The sequence below is a fragment of the Podarcis vaucheri genome, assembly GCF_965113315.1.
Source record: "Podarcis vaucheri genome assembly, chromosome: 3".
In the NCBI taxonomy this organism is placed as follows: Eukaryota; Metazoa; Chordata; class Lepidosauria; order Squamata; family Lacertidae; genus Podarcis; species Podarcis vaucheri.
The window spans coordinates 19,094,337-19,114,183 of record NC_138761.1 but is presented as its reverse complement, the minus strand read 5'-3'; the positions used below and the strand labels follow the sequence as shown (position 1 = coordinate 19,114,183).

The 19,847-nt window shown below is 43.8% G+C and overlaps 1 protein-coding gene and 1 long non-coding RNA gene across 13 annotated transcripts in view; one reads left to right on the top strand and one right to left on the bottom strand.

The window, feature by feature from the left end:
- Positions 1-19,847, top strand: part of LOC309529624 (uncharacterized protein) — a 304,631-nt gene that overhangs the window by 81,679 nt on the left and 203,105 nt on the right. Inside the window, exon 4 of one of the 12 annotated variants that reach the window (XR_014218207.1) lies at positions 1,442-1,487. The exons of the other annotated variants lie outside the window; for them this stretch is intronic. The gene's annotated coding sequence lies outside the window, so the exon portion shown is untranslated. The remainder of the gene's footprint in view (positions 1-1,441; positions 1,488-19,847) is intronic. 12 annotated transcript variants of the gene reach the window in all.
- LOC309529751 lies at positions 419-8,944 on the bottom strand. Its single transcript, XR_014218414.1, has 4 exons — positions 8,538-8,944; positions 7,974-8,191; positions 2,393-2,557; positions 419-1,432 (listed from the first exon to the last, which is right to left on the bottom strand). It is a non-coding gene; the product is annotated as an uncharacterized lncRNA (long non-coding RNA).

The following is a 19,847-nucleotide window of genomic DNA, read 5'->3' as shown; positions in this document are numbered from 1 at the left end:
TACAACCTGTATTAGATGGACAAGATAGAGGCTGTGGGAGAGGTCAGGAACTGACCAGGAGCGGTGGGGGAATCAGGGCAGGGGGGATCCAGCACTGGCATTTCCTGCAGCAATTATGTGTGATATATGAACAATGCACATGCCTCCTTCACCTTCACCTGGGAGCTCTGAGCAGCTGTGGGTTCCTAATATATAATCATTGGCCTGTTGAGGCAGAACACTGGTATTACACTGGCGAGGTCCTGCTGTGATCAAGATGGATCAGAAAGATCTTGCTAAAGATCCACGTGATCTGCATTGCAAAGAACTGCAGTCACACACACACACACACACACACACACACACACACACACAATCTCAGATTTCCCCAGTTTGGGGACAATCCGATTAGTTGTTGAAAAAACCGAGCTGCACCTCAGGCTTTTATATACATTATTTACACAATGAGTCCTGTATGATTGGCTGATTCTGCTTTCCTCCTGGAGCCTGATTGGTCTTTTCCTACAAGCCAATCAGTTGTTGCATTCTAGGATCCTACTTGCCTGTTGTTCTAGGATCCAAGCTTAGTACATAACATTTCCCTGTGGGTGGAGCAATCCCTTGGGAAGGCGCAGTCCGCTACTGACCACTTTAGCAGCCCTTATTCTGATCTGAGCTTTCATCGAATATTGCTGACACATTTTCAAGGATGTGATTGCAATCATAGAGAAAAATCGGGGATGGTGGGAACTGACCATTGGCTGTCAAATGAAAACAGACAGTTTGAAGAAAGGGGGCTTATTCCAGAGTCTTTTTAGTGTCTGCACAGGGTTGGCAGTCTTTTACACACAACTTGCCTACAAAAGCGTTCTTCCGTTTTATTTCAGTATCTTCTCCCATTTATTGCTTTGACGTTGCTAGTTTTTCAGTTTGAGCTGTCGACATATAAATTGGATGGGGGAATAAAAGATGGCGCCACACATTTAAAAGTGCACCCACTGAACGTCGAGCATCTTCTGTAATTCCTGACTCTTGTGTGTGTGGTGTGTCTGCCTGCAAATCCTCTCCAAACATATTATTCCTTGTGGGATGAAATTACTTCCTTTAGCATTAGGGGGGGGATTCTAACTGAGTTGGAAAGCGTTTTCCTCCCACGGCATGGACTCCTTCCTGGAATAAATTTGAGATACAGTGATCTTGAGAAGTTGACTAGTCATACTCTGAAGTATGAAGAGAATGTAAGAGAGGAAGTGGTGGTTGGTGAGTCAGCATGAGTAATCTGGTTACAGTGAACATGAAGACTGGAGTTGAGTTTTCTCCCCTGTTAATCATTTCATTATTAATATTTTTAAAATGCAAGGAAATAAGTGATATTATGCCTTTGTTGCTAGCAGTTGCTTTTCATCAATCCTTCACAAAGTGGTACCATCTCTAGATCAGTTTCTATCACCTTCTTTCAAAGAACATGGAGAGAAGAAAAGAGAGGGAAGAAAGAAAGAAAGAGAATGGTAAGCAGCTTTCTTTTCTATCATTGCCCAATTTAGCAGACTATGTGGCTTAAGGATATACTGGCACCTTAAGATTTAGCTGCTCTTCCCAGCATGGTTCAGAATCCAGTGCATTCTCATGTGCAAAGGGTGGCCTTCTGTTGTACAGCAGTTTTCTGATAATTGAATTCTCAATGTTTTACCTTCCCTAATTAATCTGTTTTAACTTTAGAATCTTACCTAGCTGAGAAAGGGCTTGCAGACAAATTGGGAGTGTTGCAGACAGACTGAACACTGAGCAGTGAAGTGGTGCAGAGAGCTGACAGTCCTTGGAAATAGAGTTCAGAATACAGTGCTGGTTGTTGCACAGACCTGCAAATCAGGATGTCTCTGATTTTTGTGGAGAGCCCCTTATAATGCTGGAAAAAACTTTCCCCCCTTTTTTTCTTTTGCATTGCTCTCTATGTAGCACTATGCCACAAATCCAGTGTGCCCTTCCTTAAATATATACTTACAGATCAAGGTCTTCAGCTTCTCCATATGTGAGAAGGTGATCTGAATAGCTTGTTGCTATGTTGGGCTGACTACCCGTGACAACCATCTAAAACTTAGTACCTGAACAATTCAGCATGCAAAATGCCAATAATTCGGGTTAATGGAAATGATTTCGATGGATTTGGTGCCATTGCAGTACTGTAGTTTATTTTACTTTCAGTGTATGTCAATGTGCTGCCAGCTAGGTTTGGGCATTTGACCATTCAAATAACATTTGGCCAAGTCACTAAGTCAAATGTTGGCCAATAATGTGCAAGCATTTTTGAAGCATTAACCTACCGTAATAGAATAATGTTAGGAGATAATTAGTTGTAAAATTATGTTAATTACCCCCCAAAACCCCTCAGTTGCTCCAATAATAGTCAGATTACCTATTTAAAGGTTTTCAGGTGTTGAAAGTACAGCCCCTCACAGGAGCTTTGCAGAGCAGCCAACTAGATCTCATGCAGGATCTACTTCCGGGTTCCGCTGCGAGAAGAATGGTGACAGGGTCAGCCCTAGGCAGCGGCCTTTGCTCTTGCTGACGTCTTCTTTTCCTGTTTGGGATGGTTGCAAATGTAGCAGGCAGACAACAAAAGAAGCTTTCTTGTGCTTCTTGGCTTGACCCCTAACACTGCTGTAGTGTTAGGAGGCAAACAACCTTTAGTCTTCCTATATAACACTATAGCGAATACTGTTTTAAGATGTAAGCTGCTATCTGCACTGCGGCATTTATTTATCTGATGCATTTTTGCCACCTACTTGACAGTCAGAAAGGCTCCTGGAGAGCTTTACATGCAATCAGTAAAGAAAGGAAGAAAGGAAAGAAAGACAGCCCTTGTCTTTACCATCTAAAAGATGCAATAATTAAAAAGAAAGAGAGTTGGTGAAGAAAGAGGAAAAAAAGAGAACTGGGCACCTATTCTTCAATAGTAGTTCTGATCATGACCAGCTGGAAAGAGAAGCAGTTTCAGGGAGAGGATGGGGCAAATATGGCTGGGCTCCCAGCTAAGCCCATGGGGTGGCCTTGCTTTCCATCTCACCTGCTGCAGCCACCTGATGGAATAGCATGAATGCTACCTAGTGATGGGTGTTAGTGTGTCTCTCTCTGTGTAGGCATAGGCTTGATGCAACTTGTCTTTCAGCAGAGCCGATGGAATGTGTTTGCCATGTTCAGTTTCTGTTAATTGATTTTGTGGAAACTTGCAGATTCTGGCTTCAAACAATTAACTCAAGGCAGTATCAATTTACTCTTGGCAGAAAGCCAAGGTCTGCTTGACCTAGAAACTACTTACTCCGATTGGTTAACGACCAGCACTCAACTCTGTTATCTGGGAATGCTAGCACAGTTTGGTGTTAGGTGTGTTAGGAGTTAGAAGTGCTGTGTATGGTTGAGAGAGAGAGAGAGAGAAAGAAAGGATTTATTTTGCTTTGTTTTGTATGCAGAAACTCTGCTGGTTTTATTTTTCCTTTTAATAAATCCTGTAAATAGTTATTCTGAGTCTAGCTGACTAGTCATTACCACCACAACTAGCTTCTTCGCTGTGCAGGAAAACTCTGCTACGTTTGGGCTAAAGCCAGTAGGGCTATGCTTGACACTTCAAAGTTCCATGAGGTTATGGGCATTGTGCTGCCAGCCTGAGTTGTGGTGGTGTCAGCATCAACGGTGTTGGTTCCAGTAGTCCCAGAAGTTGTTGTTCCTGTCGGTGCAGCAGATGGACACTGGCTGGTTCCTGACTGTTGTGAGCTGGTGATGCAGTGGACACAAGGACAACAGTTGCAGCGTGTGAGTGCTGGGTGCTGTGGTTCCTGTTTTCTCTCTCGGTGGTCGTGAGTAGCTGGTTCCGGGTTCCAGGGACATCGCTCTCAAGATGGCCTCACAACCAGTTCAGATGGCTTTTGAGCGTCTGAATGACTCCAATTACTTGCTGTGGTCGGAACGCATGCAGGCCGTGCTGCAGAGGGATCGTCTCTGGCAAGTGGTGAGTAAGTTTCCTACGAAGCCTGATGATGAAGACCTCGATAAAGACCAAAGAGCAAGGGCCACAATTGTCTTGGGGCTGGAAGATTCCCAGTTGCCGTATGTGAGGGGAATCAAGACAGCTAGAGGTGTGTGGCAAGCACTTAAAGAACTCCATGTGCGTGAGACAGCGGTTTCCAAGCTGTTCATTCGCAAGGCATTGTACAAGGCAATGTTACAGCCTGGGGTTACAATGCAGGAACACCTACACAGTTTACAGTTAAAGTTTGCTGCGCTACAGGAAAGAGACTGTGCGTTAGACCAGCAGGAGAAGGTGGCTATTATTTTGAGTTCTCTCCCGGAAAGCTGGGATAATTTAGTTTTGTCTCTAGAAGGCATACAGGAGCATGATTTATCAGTCAGTTACGTTACTGGGCGTTTGATTGAAGAATGGCAGAAGAGGCAAGAAAGGTCGTTGGCTGCAGAGACTTCTACTGGCGGGCGGTTTGGAAGGAGTTCTCATGCCGTGCCAGAGGTGAAGCAAAAGCAGCGTACTGGTGAGGAGTCAGCGTTTGCTGTTAGGCGTTGTTTCCGATGTGGGTCTTCAGCGCATCTAAAACGACAATGTCCAGAGTTGGTCAAGTCTCAGTTGCCGGTGCAGGAGCAGAGACGAGATCAGCAGCAGCAGCAGCAGCAGCAGCGTAAAAGGAAATTCTTCAAACAAAAACAGTCGGCTCAGCTGGTGACTGCCAAGGTCAAGATTGCTGATGAGAAACAAGCTGTCTGGGTGGTCGATTCGGGAGCATCTCGCCACATCATGCCATTGTTTGACAACATGTGGCTGCAGTCTCAATCTAGGTGGTCAATAGCAGTGGCGTAGCTAGCCGCTTGGGTGCCTGGTGCAGGGGCATGTCCTGCAGCCAGGGGCGGGGCGATCTGCCCATGGGGGCAGGACGAGCCTCTCCAAAGCTTGGAGTCTCTCAGCTGCCTCCCCCTCAGCTGTAGGGTGGCTGAGGGAGAGGCGGTAGGTAGACACAAGTCCCACACTGCCGTTTCAAGCAACGCGGAACCTGCAGGTACCTAAGCCATCACGTCACTCCTAAAAAGTTTCGTGAGCCCATTTTTTTAAAAAAAACAAAACTCCTTTTGTCACCCCTCCCCCTCAGTGATGACACCCGGAGCAGACCACCCCCCCTGCACCCCCTTCCTCTGCCACTGGTCAATGGTCAATATTTTGACCAGCCCATTGACTCCTGGGACAACTCTGCTTCCAACCCATGTGGCTGGCATTAGGTCAAGGGCACCTTAGTAGGGCCTTGCAACAGGCACTGTGGGTGTTTTCTCCAATACAAACGGATGGCCAACCACCTAGCTTTGTCTGCTTCACAATTCTTCACCCAAATGCCTATTTTTCACCCCGTTTCCAAATGGGAGTTGAAGGGGGGAAATGAACACACACACACCCCAATTTTGAGCACCCAGACCCATCAGTTCCACAGTTCCACACTGTGTCTTCTGGAGGTTTAGCAGTTTGTTTTCCTCCTTGCCAAGTAGGTAGGCTTTGTAGCAACTCTAAATTGGCCAGTCCAGCCCTAATTGCAACAGCAGTTCAACAACATTCTGATTTGTTACAGATAGGTAGCCGTGTTGGTCTGCCATAGTCATGTGTAACTGAAGAAGTGTGCATGCACACGAAAGCTCATACCAAGAACTAACTTAGTTGGTCTTTAAGGTGCCACTGGAAGGAATTTTTTTATTTATTCTGATTTGTGTTTGGGTGGCTCCTAAAATGCTGTCAATTCTGCCTTTATAAAATGGAAGTTCTTGCCATATGCTTCCTTGACCTGAGCAATTATTTCTCAGGATGCTTTGAATGATGCAATTTCCTCCAGCAATATCACTTAATTCCTGTTGCTCTCTGGGACCAGAAGTAAACCCAGTTAAGAGGAAATTGCCTTGAAGGGGACATTTTGAGGTAAGAATTGGTGGGTGTGGGAAGAGTTAACCTTCGCACCCACCAGTTCCCATCTGCAGTTCTCATCTCAAGGTTACCTTTGTGTAACCTTGATAAACACAGTAGTTTTGGGAACATGTGTTTGCAGACGCAGACGTGTTTGTTCGTTGTGCAGCTGTGTTTGTGGAAGCTCCAGCCATTTCAGACGGAATATGCACAGAACTATCAATAGGACTGTAGTTTTAACAAGGCATTAAACCCAACTTTTGCAAAGCCTGAGACAGGGGTCCTACATCAGCCCTGGGGCACATTTTGGCCACAAAATGCCAATTTCCCAGAAGAAAAACTATGATTCACAGGAACTCCACAACAACAGGCAAAACACACACATAAACACCAAAACAAAAAAAGCACAGAACCCCCCACCCACCCAATAAAGCAGGTCACACCCTCCACAAATAGGCATACTTCCAAAAAAGGCCAAAAAACCTCATGGTAAAAATTGAGACAGACCAGGCCTTGATATATCCTGGTGTCCATGGGCACCATGGAAAAACGATTCCTCTTTAAATCTTCTTTAGATCAAGAGACAAATAGGAAGTTTCAAAGCTATGAAGTAAAGGTTAGGTTCTGTGTGGAAAATCTTTGTACAGTGGTACCTCAGGTTAAGAACTTAATTTGTTCTGGAGGTCCATTCTTAACCTGAAACTGTTCTTAACCTGAGGTACCACTTTAGCTAATGGGGCCTCCCGCTGCCGCCGTGCCGCCGGAGCACGATTTCTGTTCTCATCCTGAGGTAAAGTTCTTAACCCGAGGTACTACTTCCGGGTTAGCGGAGTCTGTTACCTGAAGCGTTTTTAACCCGAGGTACCACTTTAAATGAAGCTTAAGAAATCTACCTTTTTATTTTTTTGCTTATTTACAAGATTTACATATACCAATCTTCATTTCAAAATTCTACTGCCAGACTTCAGGTGCGGGAAACTGAATCTGTTTTGTTCAGTAGTAGAAGCGGGGTGAGGTGGCAACACGTAGTTGACCTCCCGGCAGTAGCGTCAGTGCTACACACCAGGAGGGAAATTTGGGGGAGCCAGGTGGTGGGGAGGTCAGTTCTGCACCATCTTGCAATGCGTATGGGCTCTGCCGGTACGTTTGCACAGTGCTGACCTTCATGCCACCTCGTCCATCCTCCCTGTTCTCAGCAGAAACTCCACAGCCAAGAGGTCAGCAAAGCGCCCACTGCACCATCTGCTACTACATACAAAGGAGAAACCAAATTCATGTGTGAAGCTGGATGCCTTAGAGGGGAACCTTTTCGTCTTCTGAGGGCTGCATTCCCTCAGTGTCAGCATGTTGAGGGTTGCAATGCAGGTAATAGGTGGAGCAGGAGCTAAAGGTACCGTATTTTTTGCACCACAACACTCACTTTTTTCCTCCTAAAAAGTAAGGGGAAATGTCTGTGCGTGTTATGGAGGGAATGCCTACGGGTGGCATGCCTACGGATTTTCCTCCTCCTAAAAACTATGTGCGTGTTATGGTCGGGTGCGTGTTATAGAGCGAAAAATACGGTGCCTATCTCTTCTCTCCCTCTTTTTGCCTGCCCCTTTGTTCTCTTTCCCCCTCTCTTCCTTCCCAGCAGGCTATCAGGGGAAGCACACCTGGCTCTTTCTAGAGGTCTGAGCTGATTGTATCCAGAGGGCTATCCTCCTCCTTCCACCACTACAGTGTTTTCTGCTCTCGCCTCTCACCATTCCCCCTCCTCCCAGGGTGGTGCAGTAGTTAGAGCAGGGGTTGTCAACCTGGTCCCTACCACCCACTAGTGGGCGTTTCAGGATTCTAGGTGGGCAGTAGGGGGTTCTAAGGCACAAGCTGAATCCTCCTTCCATTGAGCACTGGTGGGCGGTGAGGAAATTTTACCATCAAGAAAGATGCATTAGTGGGCGGTAGATATAAAAAACCCATGACTGCCCATGGGTTAGACTAGGATCTCAGAGACCAGGGTTCAAATCTCCAACCAGCCACTGAACTAGGTGACCTTGGGCCAGTCCACCTAACCTACCTCATAGGGTCATTGTGATGATAAAATGGGGAAGTGGGGGGATCTTATAACGCCACTCTGAGCTCCTTGGAGGAAAGGTGAGACCTAAAAAGAAAGAAAGATAGATAAATAAATCCGTCTCCCCTCACCATTTCATGAGTCTGCTCTTGGGCCACAGGTTCCCCACCCCTCCCTTAAGGAGACATGGAAGCTACCAGATGAGACGAAATGCAGTCTAGCTTTTTACAGTGGTGCCTCGCAAGATGAAAAGAATCCGTACCGCGAGTCTCTTCGTCTTGCGGTTTTTTCGTCTTGCGAAGCAAGCTCATTAGCGGCTTAGCGCTATTAGCAGCTTAGCGGGCTTAGCGGATCAGCTAATTAGCGGCTTAGCGGATCAGCTGTTAAGCGGCTTAGCGGCTTGGGGAAAAGGGGGGGAAAGTAAAAAAAACCCTCAGGAACTCGCAATACATTTTCGTCTTGCGAAGCAAGCCCATAGGAAATTTGTTTTGCGAAGCACCTCCAAAACTGAAAACCCTTTCGTCTAGCGGGTTTTCCGTCTTGCGAGGCATTCGTCTTGCGGGGCACCACTGTATGTGCATTGGTTTAGATAGAGGGAGCAGGTAAGGACTTCCCTAACTTATCAGTCACACATAATGTTGGTTTGCAGCGGCGTCTTGCTGCTAAAGTTGCATTGCAGCTCACTTTGAATTAGATTAATTGTCTAGACATGAGCACAGGCTAGGCCTTTGTTGAGGCTCCCAACTAGTGGTGTGAGGTGAGAATATTCTCTGCTAGAAAATTCTCTGGAGAAAATATTCTCCACAAACTGTAAATTCTGTGTCATCTACACAGCTGCTTTAAATGTACACACCTCATTAATCGAGAATATTCTCCAAAAGATTATTCTCATGAATTTAACATCGCTACTCCCAGCTCTAGATTCAGGTAGGTAGCCGTGTTGGTCTGATGCAGTTGAAATATATAAAAGAATAAAAAAAAAATTGTCCAGTAGCACCTTAGAGACCAACTAAGTTTGTTCTTGGTATAAGCTATCTGAAGAAGTGTGCATGCACACGAAAGCTTATACCAAGAACAAACTTAGTTGGTCTCTAAGGTGCTACTGGACAATACACACACACATACACACACACACACACACTCCCAGCTCATACTAATGGACATGAAGCACAGTCCCCAGCAGTCTGATAGCCTCTCCAAAATGGTGGGGCTTTTTTGGGTGAAGCTCTATCCTGCAACATTTACCTAATAATGATAGCGCATCAGTGGTAGATTTATACAGGGACATCCACACATCATGCCTCTCCTTATTTGTTCTGCTGTGCTTCCTCGACGCTCCTTCATTATTGCCATCTGGAAGGGCACTCTTGTGCTATAATGCAGCAAAAGCAGAATTTAAAAAACAACAACCCAGAACATTTGTGGTATAAGCAGTTGCAGGGTTTCAGCAGGATATTATGGGACATGTACTGTTTGGAAACGAGGCAGTGTGTTGGCCCCAAAACCTCTGCACGTGCAAACCATATTGAAAGCGTGGTCGCGTATAACCACCCCAATACCATTATAAGCAAAAACTATAATGGATGCACAATGAAATGACAACTGGAGGGACTATGCAGAATTAGACAAATTGACAGGAAGGATTCGAAACCTGCAGGACCAGAGATTCTTAGAGGACTTGGAGTAAATATTTGAATTATCTGAAAAGCAATTGTAATAAACAGATTACGCTAGTAGGACTGCAAGAAGTTCTGTAAGGAGGTTTGTGTGAAATATTGCAAGAAAGATTACGAAGAGAATATCAGTTAAGGATAATTAAAAGTAATAGAGAAATTAAGGAATGCAGATTAAGCGATAAAGAATGGAAAATCTTCAGAGGTAGTTGATGGAAATACTGTATAAGACAAAAATGTATGTTAAATGACTGTTGGAAATGATATGTTAAAAAATTAATAAAAATGTATTTTAAAAAAAGAAAGAAATGACACCCGGAGGAGCCCTGAAGCTACTAGGAAAGAGGGACAAGAAGAAGAGTTTGGATTTGATATCCCACTTTATCACTACCCGAAGGAGTCTCAAAGCGGCTAACATTCTCCTTTCCCTTCCTCCCCCACAACAAACACTCTGTGAGGTGAGTGGGGCTGAGAGACTTCAGAGAAGCGTGACTGGCCCAAGGTCACCCAGCAGCTGCAGGTGGAGGAGCAGGGAAGCGAACCCGGTTCCCCAGATTACGAGTCTACTGCTCTTAGCCACTATACCACACTGCTTTGCCTGAGGAGATACAGGGTAGGGATGTGGAACCTGTGGCTCTCCAGGTGTGTTTGGACTCTCTAGCATGGCCAGTGGTCAGGGATGATGTGAGCTGTAGTCAATGACAAGTGGAGAGCCCCAGGTTCCTCACCCACGGTGTAGGGAGAAGCGTAGCAATAAATGAATGACCCAGAAATGATTGCAACCTCAGCTTCAGAAATGTACAGCCTCATCCGCAAGCGAAGACAAGAGCGCATAAAAATTACAGTGTCATTGTAGATGAAAGCAGAATTTGAAAGGTGCTGATTATCTCGCTTCTTACTCACTGCTTTGGTGCCCTTTACTCTGTTGGAATTTCTTTCTGTGTATTTTCAAGTGGATGTTGCTTACGGTAAATGAAACTGGGTCTACATTGTTGAGATTCACGAGAAGAGACTTCTTCTTTTTGTCGGTGAACTCCCAGTGACCTAATTTTGGGGAAGGGGGAGCGCTTCACTGTCGCCTACATACAGTCACTCTAGTGTGTCAACTTTTTGGGTTAAAATTAGTAAGCAGCCACGCTCTTTAAAATCAGCTTATCGCTGACAATAAGCAGTTGAATTTGCCTCCTTACAAGAGAAAAGGTGCCGTGCTTTGTAGCTTTTGGAAACGATGCAATGTATGGAGAGAATTAGATATTGTGGTGGCATGAGCAATATGTCAGAATGTGTATTGTGTCAAATTCTGGTAATGAATTGAGTGGGGCGGGGGTGACTTTAAAGTCAGGTGGACTGATTTAAATCAATGATGGCTTAAATAAGCAAGAAAGGGGCATATTTTTGCATGTGTATTTCGTAACAGTGATGGTACAAATCTGACGATTAGACCATGTTAATTTTCAAATAAATGGAGTACAGTATTTGTACTATATATAGGGATAAAGGTAAAGGACCCCTGACAGTTAAGTCCAGTTGCAGACGACTCTGGGGTTGCGGTGCTCATCTGGCTTTACTGGCTGAGGGAACCGACGTTTGTCTGCAGACAGCTTCTCAGTCATGTGACCAGCATAACTAAGATGCCCCTGGTGAAACCAGAGCAGTGCACAAAAATGCCGTTTACCTTCCCGCCGGAGCGGTACCTATTTATCTGGGAGCCAGTGTGGTGTTGTGGTTAAGAGCGGTAGTCTTGTAATCTGGGGAACCGGGTTCGCGTCTCCGCTCCTCCACATGCAGCTGCTGGGTAACCTTGGGCCAGTCACACTTCTTTGAAGTCTCTCAGCCTCACTCACCTCACAGTGTTTGTTGTGGGGGAGGAAGGGAAAGGTGAATGTTAGCCGCTTTTAGACTCCTTAAAGGGAGTGAAAGGCGGGATATCATATCCAAACTCTTCTCTTCTTCTATCTACTTGCACTTTGACGTGCTTTCGAAATGCTAGGTTGGCAGGAGCTGGGACTGAGCAATGGGAGCTCACCCCATCACGGGGATTTTTTAGACCACAACGCCACTAGCGTCCCATATATAGGGATACTTTGAATCATATTTTTATAAATAAATTAGGGTGTTGTTGTTTTTTAAAAAAACTGCTAAATTAATTAATAACCTTAGTAAAGGGTTTTTATATACATACATACATACATTGGGGGGGGGGTGTCCCTGCAGGTTTGTGATTGTTTTCAATGCATTTTCTAATGGATTTTGAGGTTTTGTCTTTTCAAAGTGTAACCAAGTTATGCTATAAGGGCTATGAAGAGTATTTCAAGAAATTGTTAGCAAAAATGTGTATATTAGTCAAAACGGCATACAAAAATGTATTTATCAGGAGATATTCACACTAAAATGCTGATGAATTTTCATGCAGATTCCCCCCCCCCTGCCCCCAATTCACAAATTGTGGTGGAAATGTAGAGAACTGAATTTATGTTGGGAGAAATAAGAAAAGGAAAAACAAACCTGACCAATTTTGTCATCCCTATCCTCTGCTCAGTTCTGCATATACAGACCCTCCAAGTGCCCCTATTTTCCAGGGACATCCCTGATTTAGAGAAGCCATCCCAGTTTCTGATTTGATCCTGGAATGTTCCATTTTTACTTAGGACAACCCTATTTTCATTGGAGAAATGTTGGAGGGTATGGAGGTATCCGACCCCTGAGCTGTCTGAATTAAATTCCGTATTCAGAAGGTTTATTAAAATTTCCCATTTTCTGTGGTTTGTTTTTTATGTACACCACGTAGAAATGCAAATAATTGAGCAGCATACAGATGTCACGGATAAGCAAAACAAAAGGGTAAATGATGGCATAAACTGACCTGAAATTGACTTAACAGACTGCATGTACTTAAGGGCTTATTAACAAGAAGCCACAATGCTATTTAGTGAATGTATTTTTCTGTGGTGCATCTATGGTAGCTACTATGACAAGACATTTCACCAGTGAAAGAGCAGATAGGCCTCTTGTCCATGTTATTGATAAAACTAACACAACTCACGTGACCGCAGAATACAAATTCATTTACAGAACTGAGGGAAGATGAAACACTCAAGTGAGAATGGACATCATGTTTTGAAAGTAAAAAATTACCAGTCTTCAGTCAGAAATGCCCTTTGGGGGCTATGCCACAATACACGAATGCATGATATGACTAGTTTTCTCACCATTTACTATCACCGAGACGAAAGCTTTCTTTTTAGTGCCTTGGATCAGGGAATTTGTATGTTCCTCTTCTCAGACCTTAGGCTTGCAAATTAGCTTTCTTTTATTACATTTATCCCATGCTTTCCCAAATCGCTCTGAGTCCCAGCTTATCTCCCATACAAGCAGTTTAGAGGAACAAAACTGCTTCACTTCAACAGAAGAGCTGCATTGTGTTCCTGAATGTCACTACCTCGGCATTATTTTGTAATTTTCCCAGGTGCAATGGAGAGGGGGAGCACAGGTCCAAGGCTATTTTTCACTGCTGGAGCAATGACCACATCTGTTTTTTTTTTGGGGGGGGGAATTAAAATGGCGGCAGGGGTGAGTCCAGTTGGGTGCATTGAGACTCCAGACACTGCTTCCATACCCTCTCCTATGTTTTCTCACCCAGATTCACTGGATTTTCTCTTCTGCCACTGTGGCTAGACCTCAGCCTTCTGAGCCTCCTTGCAGCCTCCTCGCCACGTCTGCCAGAAGTGGCGCACCCCCTTCCGGGAAGTGTATTTCCTGGATGTGCTGTGCACACTTCCGGAAGCACGGCGGAGGCAGAAGCTGCCATGGCGAAGGCGAGACAACAGAAGCAGGACATCTGGGATTTCAAACAAAAGGCTTCTGTAAATCCAGGATGTCCCACTCATAGCAGGACTTCTGGGTGCTATGTGCTTGGCTGCTCCTTAAGTGGCCCAAGAATGGCGCTGGCAGAAGTGCAGTGATTGAGTGCTGGACCCCCACTTTGGTTTCTCTATAATGTAAGGCTTTGCATGCCCATGGCATTGCATTGTGCAGTATGAAGATGGCTACGCTCACCCGTTTCTTCTGTGATGAGATACTGGGCTGCATATGTGTACCTACTTGGGGGGATGTGTGAGCCCTACATTATTTCTTTATTATTAAAGATCTTCTTGATTTACAAAAGTGTGTGCAATGTCTCTCTCTCATATTTTCCCCCCATGTAACATTTTTACAAATCAGTTTCATTTGTTAAGACATTGGGATGAAAAGGGGGAAAGAGGTGGAGGGGGGGAGATGGGTGTGGGTGGGGTGGGGTCGGGTGGCGATGTTTCTATTTTACTTACTATATGTAGGGTTTGGTGTCAGCGTTGCTTGTGCAGGTTCTTTGCTGTTCACTTGTGTTCCTTTGGTGGTGAGAGAGGTTGGGGTTGGCCTAGGGTGTGATTATTCAATTGTGGTTGGCTGTGGTGGTCTTTGTTTGCATGTGTGAGTGGGGTGGGTGGGTGTTTTGGATCAGGTTAGCCATATTGATTTGTATGCTGTTGGTGGATTTTTGTCATCTTGTTGGTGAGCCCCACATTTTGGCTTTGCAGAGAATTGTGACAATGGAAAACATGCTGCTGGCACTTCCTATTCTTTATCTGCATCTACCTTCACATTGGATGAGCCACAATATGGCTCCTATGTTGGGAAACTGTGTACGTGCAGCTATTCACACAGAGTCAATTAAGGTTTGGCAGACAGCCAGAAGGCAATCTGAAGGAGTAAGTCTGCCTGGTGATAACAGAGACATGGAGACCGCTCCCTAATTGGTCAAGCTCTCTCAAGGGAGTGATAATTAATGGCCTACTAACGGTTAGTTCAGAGTTCTGTGTTTCAGTGTAGGAGTTGTGAGTTGTGTATGAGAGAGCTAGCAAAAGATCCGTGTTCTGTTCCTGTAAATAGTCCACTGTATGTAATAAACACCTAACTACAAGTTCCTGGTTCCTGCTTCGTCTATCCTGCCTGCAGCCAAGTCGCCAATTGCTTCCGTGGATTCTACGTTAACTCTGCTAGGTCTGGCTAAGGTCCTGCAACTAGTCAGAAAGTTGCGAAACACCAAATAGGTTTTACCAATAGCCTACACCTATACCGAAACCTGAAACATTGGAGTCCTTCTACTTCTCCTAGTATTAGCCACAGCTTTTATGGGCTACATACTACCCTGAGGGCAAATATTCTGAGGGGCCACTGTCATCACTAACCTTCTCTTCACAGTACCTTACTTAGCTACTACCCTTGCCGAGTGGGTATGAGGCAGGTTTGCAGTAGATAGTGCAACCTTAACTCGATTCTTTACCCTTTACTTTGTACTCCCCTTTATTATTATGGGTACCTCCATAGTCCACTTACTCTTCCTCCACGAAACAGGCTCAAACAACCCTGCAGGTCTTAACTCTAATACAGATAAAATTCCATTTCACCCCCACTATTCCTACAAAAAGGGACGCGGGTGGCACTGTGGGTTAAACCACAGAGCCTAGGACTTGCCGATCAGAAGGTCGGCAGTTCGAATCCCCGTGACGGGGTGAGCTCCTGTTGCTCGGTCCCAGCTCCTGCCAACCTAGCAGTTTGAAAGCACATCAAAGTGCAAGTAGATAAATAGGTACCGCTCCGGCGGGAAGGTAAACGGCGTATCCGTGCGCTGCTCTGGTTTGCCAGAAGCGGCTTAGTCATGCTGGCCACATGACCCGGAAGCTGTACGCCGGCTCCCTCAACCAATAAAGCGAGATGAGCGCCGCAACCCCAGAGTCGGCCACGACTGGACCTAATGGTCAAGGGTCCCTTTACCTTTATTCCTACAAAAACCTTTTAGGTGCTTTAATAATATTGTCATGCCTCCTCTTTCTAACTCTTTTTTTCACCAAATCTTCTAGGAGACCCAGAAAACTTCTCCCCTGCAAACATTGAAAGCGGCATGGGGCATATAGAAAACAAGTTCTGGGGTAGAAACCTGTTTTGAAGGATGGGAGAGGACTTGAAAACTGCCATTTATTGCAGTTTAGCATTGGCCTTATTAAACAGGGCCTAGCCTTGAAAAATATTCCACACCCACTAATATATATTTTTTACAGTTTGTCGGTCTCTTTCACTGACAGCTTCTGTGGGTGCACTCCTATCTTGTTCTTGTTCACATCATTTCAGAAAATATCTACTATTTAGGATTCCACAGGCAGGACGCTCTTATATTTCACAACCTCTGATATTTATGCTGAGATCATGCAACGCAGTCTTCTTCCGGAGGGAGCCCTTTCCATTACTGTCAGATTGCCCAGGAGATATGAGTTGCTGGATGACTTGCAACTGCTAGTAACTAAAAGGACTTTAGCAGCAGCAGCAGCAGCAGCAACAACAACAAAGCAATCATTTGCTTATGACGCTGCATTTAATTGTTTCACCTGCACTTGAATATGCTCTGCTTGTCAAATTGTCATCCTCGTCTAAATTGCACGGTGAGAAAGTTGAGTAAACATTTTGTCAGCTGGATTTTCACTCCGCTACTCAGTTGCACGACGGCAGACAAAATGTTTTCAACATTATTATAACACAAAGGAATATAATTAAGCATAGCACATTAACACCCCAATGTGTGCTTTTATTATCCTTTGTTCGGCGTGTCTTTTCACTTTGCCATCTGGCTTGCTGAAGCTAACTTTCAGTTTAATTAAACTCCTTCAGATCTGACAAGGTGCAGCAATAAGACTAGCAGTGGGTGTGTATAACAGTCTTATACCGGGCTCTTGGAGTTGCTGTGGACGTCAGCAACTGCTTGAAAAATTTGCCAAGGATTTGCAGGATTTGTTCAGGCAAAAATGGACTAATTTTATTGATCATTGCAAGAGATGTAGGTGGTTGCCCAGTGCATGTTAGAGATTCTTGATGTTCTGCGTGGCTTTCTGCCCTGTTATATTGAGGAAGGTCCATTACACAAAAGTTATAAGCATGATCTCAACCTGACTAACTGTTAAGATACCCGTTATTCTATTTTCTACTTCGTTCAAGCTTGCAGTATAAATGGATATTTTTTTAAAAAAAACCACACTTTAACAAACAAATTCTTCAAGCATTCCTACACAGGATACAGCCACCAGGAATTTAAATATGTGAGCTGGTTCATTAGCTTTTGTCTGGGCTGAATTCCCATGGGAGGTTGGTCTGATCCTGCGTGTAACCCAGAAAATAGTCTTTTAAAAAAATAATCCTGGACCATTTCATACTGAACCATGACATAGCCAGTAGTTTTAACGATTGCTTTTTAAGATTACTCTTAATGTTTAATGTTGTTTTTAATGTTTTCCTATATATATATATTTGTATATGTATTGTTGTACATTCCCCTTATATCTTATGATTCTTTTTTTAAAAGTAAAAAAGAAAGAAATTGTGATTCAGTTCCACTATCAGTGGTCTGAATTACCCCTATTGAAATGAATTGGAAAGTGAAACAACCAAATGTATACTGAAGCATTTTTTGTGTGTGTCCTAAAGTGATTTTGCGACTTCAAGATCACTTGAAGCTTTCCCTTGTTTTTTTAATCTGTTTATTTGTTCATGAACAAAAATAAATAAATAAAGGGATTGCAGGGTCTGTTTGGCCCCAGGAATAAATTTTACCTGAAGAGTTTATTATTCTGCTCAATGTTGCTATTTATTCCTCTTTTCATTGATGGTTTACTTTGCATATGGTATGACGTAATACCCTGCTACTGCACCTTTGGGGTCTTAGTAATGGTTGTTATGCTACAACAATAATAAAAAAGAGGGGGGATTTGTTCCAAGTTTGCACGCTTTCTGTAATGTGTATGGGTTGCTCGTGCGGAAGTTGCCGCCTCTCCAGGCTTTGTTGCCTTGCTAAACCTTTCAGTCTGGGCAGCCCTTCACTTCGTGGCTGCCTCAGGCGCTAGCAGAATCCGTCAGTGGGCGTTTCTTAAATCTTTTCCAACATAAAAGTTGTTTGACACCCAGTCTCCTCCTACTCTCTCTGCGCGGAAGTCTTCTGCGCAGGGAGGGCGTGGGTAGCGGAGGACCCGTGCTCTCCCCACTGGTGTCCGGTGAAGAGTCCTGGAGCCCTCTCGCCGATTCCCCCATCAGCCCCTCTATATCCCTGATGTTGCGCTGATTTGCTTCCCCATCTGCGGAGCTGCCTCTCTCCCTGCTGGGCCCTTCTCCAGCATCATTTGAGAGCCTTCCCTCCGCCTCTAGCTCCGATGTCAGTTCCCTGACACTTTCATAGTGCAAACTATTTGTTTTAGTTTTTTTTTTCTTATTTGTGATTTTCTTTTGGAGGAAAAAAACCCCTTGCTTCTGAGGTCCATTGGACCCTTTCCTTTATTTAGTATAAATCCACCTTGGCACATGTTGGCTTCTGTTTTTCTTTAACCTTATGGAGCCTGTAACCCTGCTTTTTTTGTTTTGTTTCCCACTACATTTTGGAATACTATACCAATAAAATCTGCTTATGTGAAGTTGGAATCATTTTGAAATCAATTGTTTTTTTATTTTTAGCTAGGGCTTTAAAAGGGGGCTGTTTGAACCGTGATTTAATCTGTCAGTTTTGGTTTCTCTTAGTTTTTCATTTTCCCTATTTTCATTTTTCAAATCAATTTTATTAAGAGTTTTCAATGTATCCTGAAAACAATAATAAAACTAAAAAATGAAAGAAAACAAGAAAGAGAAAGAAAACAAGGAAGATAAAATAAAACAACAACAATAATCCTAATAAAATACAAAATTATATAGAAATAAATATATCTCCCTCTATCACCGTTTTATCTTAACCATCAATCCACATACAGATATTTTAATCCTTCCAGCTCCCACCTGGAAGAGCTTCCATTTTCCTCAGTCTCACACCCTGAGGAAAACCACTCTCTCCTGCATCTGACTCTGGTCTCTCCCTCTTCTATCCAGTCTTAAACTCAGTTTCTACATTAGTTTGTGAATTTCTTAAGTGCTCATGAAAATTATCAGCATTCTGGTGTTAATTTTTCCTTAATATACACTTACTGACCTACTTTAGCTTGGGGTTTCTTTCAGTGCATTTGTTAGGAATCACCATATATATGTGAATATCTAGTTGTTAACTGGGCATGCTCAGTCTCTACAGGTAGAAGAAATTATACATAATACTTGCATGGCCATCTTTCCTGTGGGTCCTGCAGAACCTCCTGCCTGCTTTGTTGGCCTTTTTCCATCTGGCCTGGAAGGGCCTGGTCCCCATAGATTTCTGCTACAAAAGCTATTGCTAGAGACCATCTTACTCACGAGTCCAGAAAAATAGGCTAGAGACCATCAAAGTCTAGAGACCATCAAAGTGGGCCAGGAATTAAGGGCTTCTGTTTGGGCCAAGATTTAATTTTGATGCTGTGCTGTTTTTGCTGTTTTGTATTCTGCTTACAGATAGGTAGCCGTGTTGGTCTGCCATAGTCAAAATAAAAAAATTCCTTCCAGTAGCACCTTAAAGACCAACTAAGTTAGTTCTTGGTATGAGCTTTCGTGTGCATGCACACTTCTTCAGATACCAAGAACTAACTTAGTTGGTCTTTAAGGTGCTACTGGAAGGAATTTTTTTATTTTGTATTCTGCTGTTAGTCCTTATATTATTAATTATAAAGGGGCTGTTTAATTTAATGAAGGAGGTGCTTTCGTTTACTTAATGATTAAATAAGTGTTATGTTTTGTGCCTCGTGAATTACGTATTTTTTTCTGTTGTGAGCCACCTTGAGCGTGGCTTACTATGGAAAAGCGGTATACAGATCAGTGGTAATGATGATGGCATTTGTGATCATTTAATATTTCTCTTTCTTTCTTTCGTAAAAAAAGCACCAAATATTTATTTATATGAGGACCTCCGATCCAAGTTTCTTACAGACTCGTATCTGTTTATCTTCATTGTGGCAACGCAGCTTCAGATGTTCTGGATCACTCACTTGGCTCAAAGTCCACAATTCTATGGTTCTCTCTCTCTCTCTTAGAGACCTGCGCAGTTATTTCTGTGTACATTTCATACGTGATGGGATGGTTGGATTCAGAGCCTTTTTGGTGGTGACTCCTTATGTTGGGGAGGTTCACCTGCAAAGATTCTAGAGAAATCACAGGCTTTTAAAGAACTTTTAGAAACTTTGAATTTACTCTTTAATGTTGAGACTGCTGTTGCCGTTCTTTCTTGTCGGTTTCTACTGCT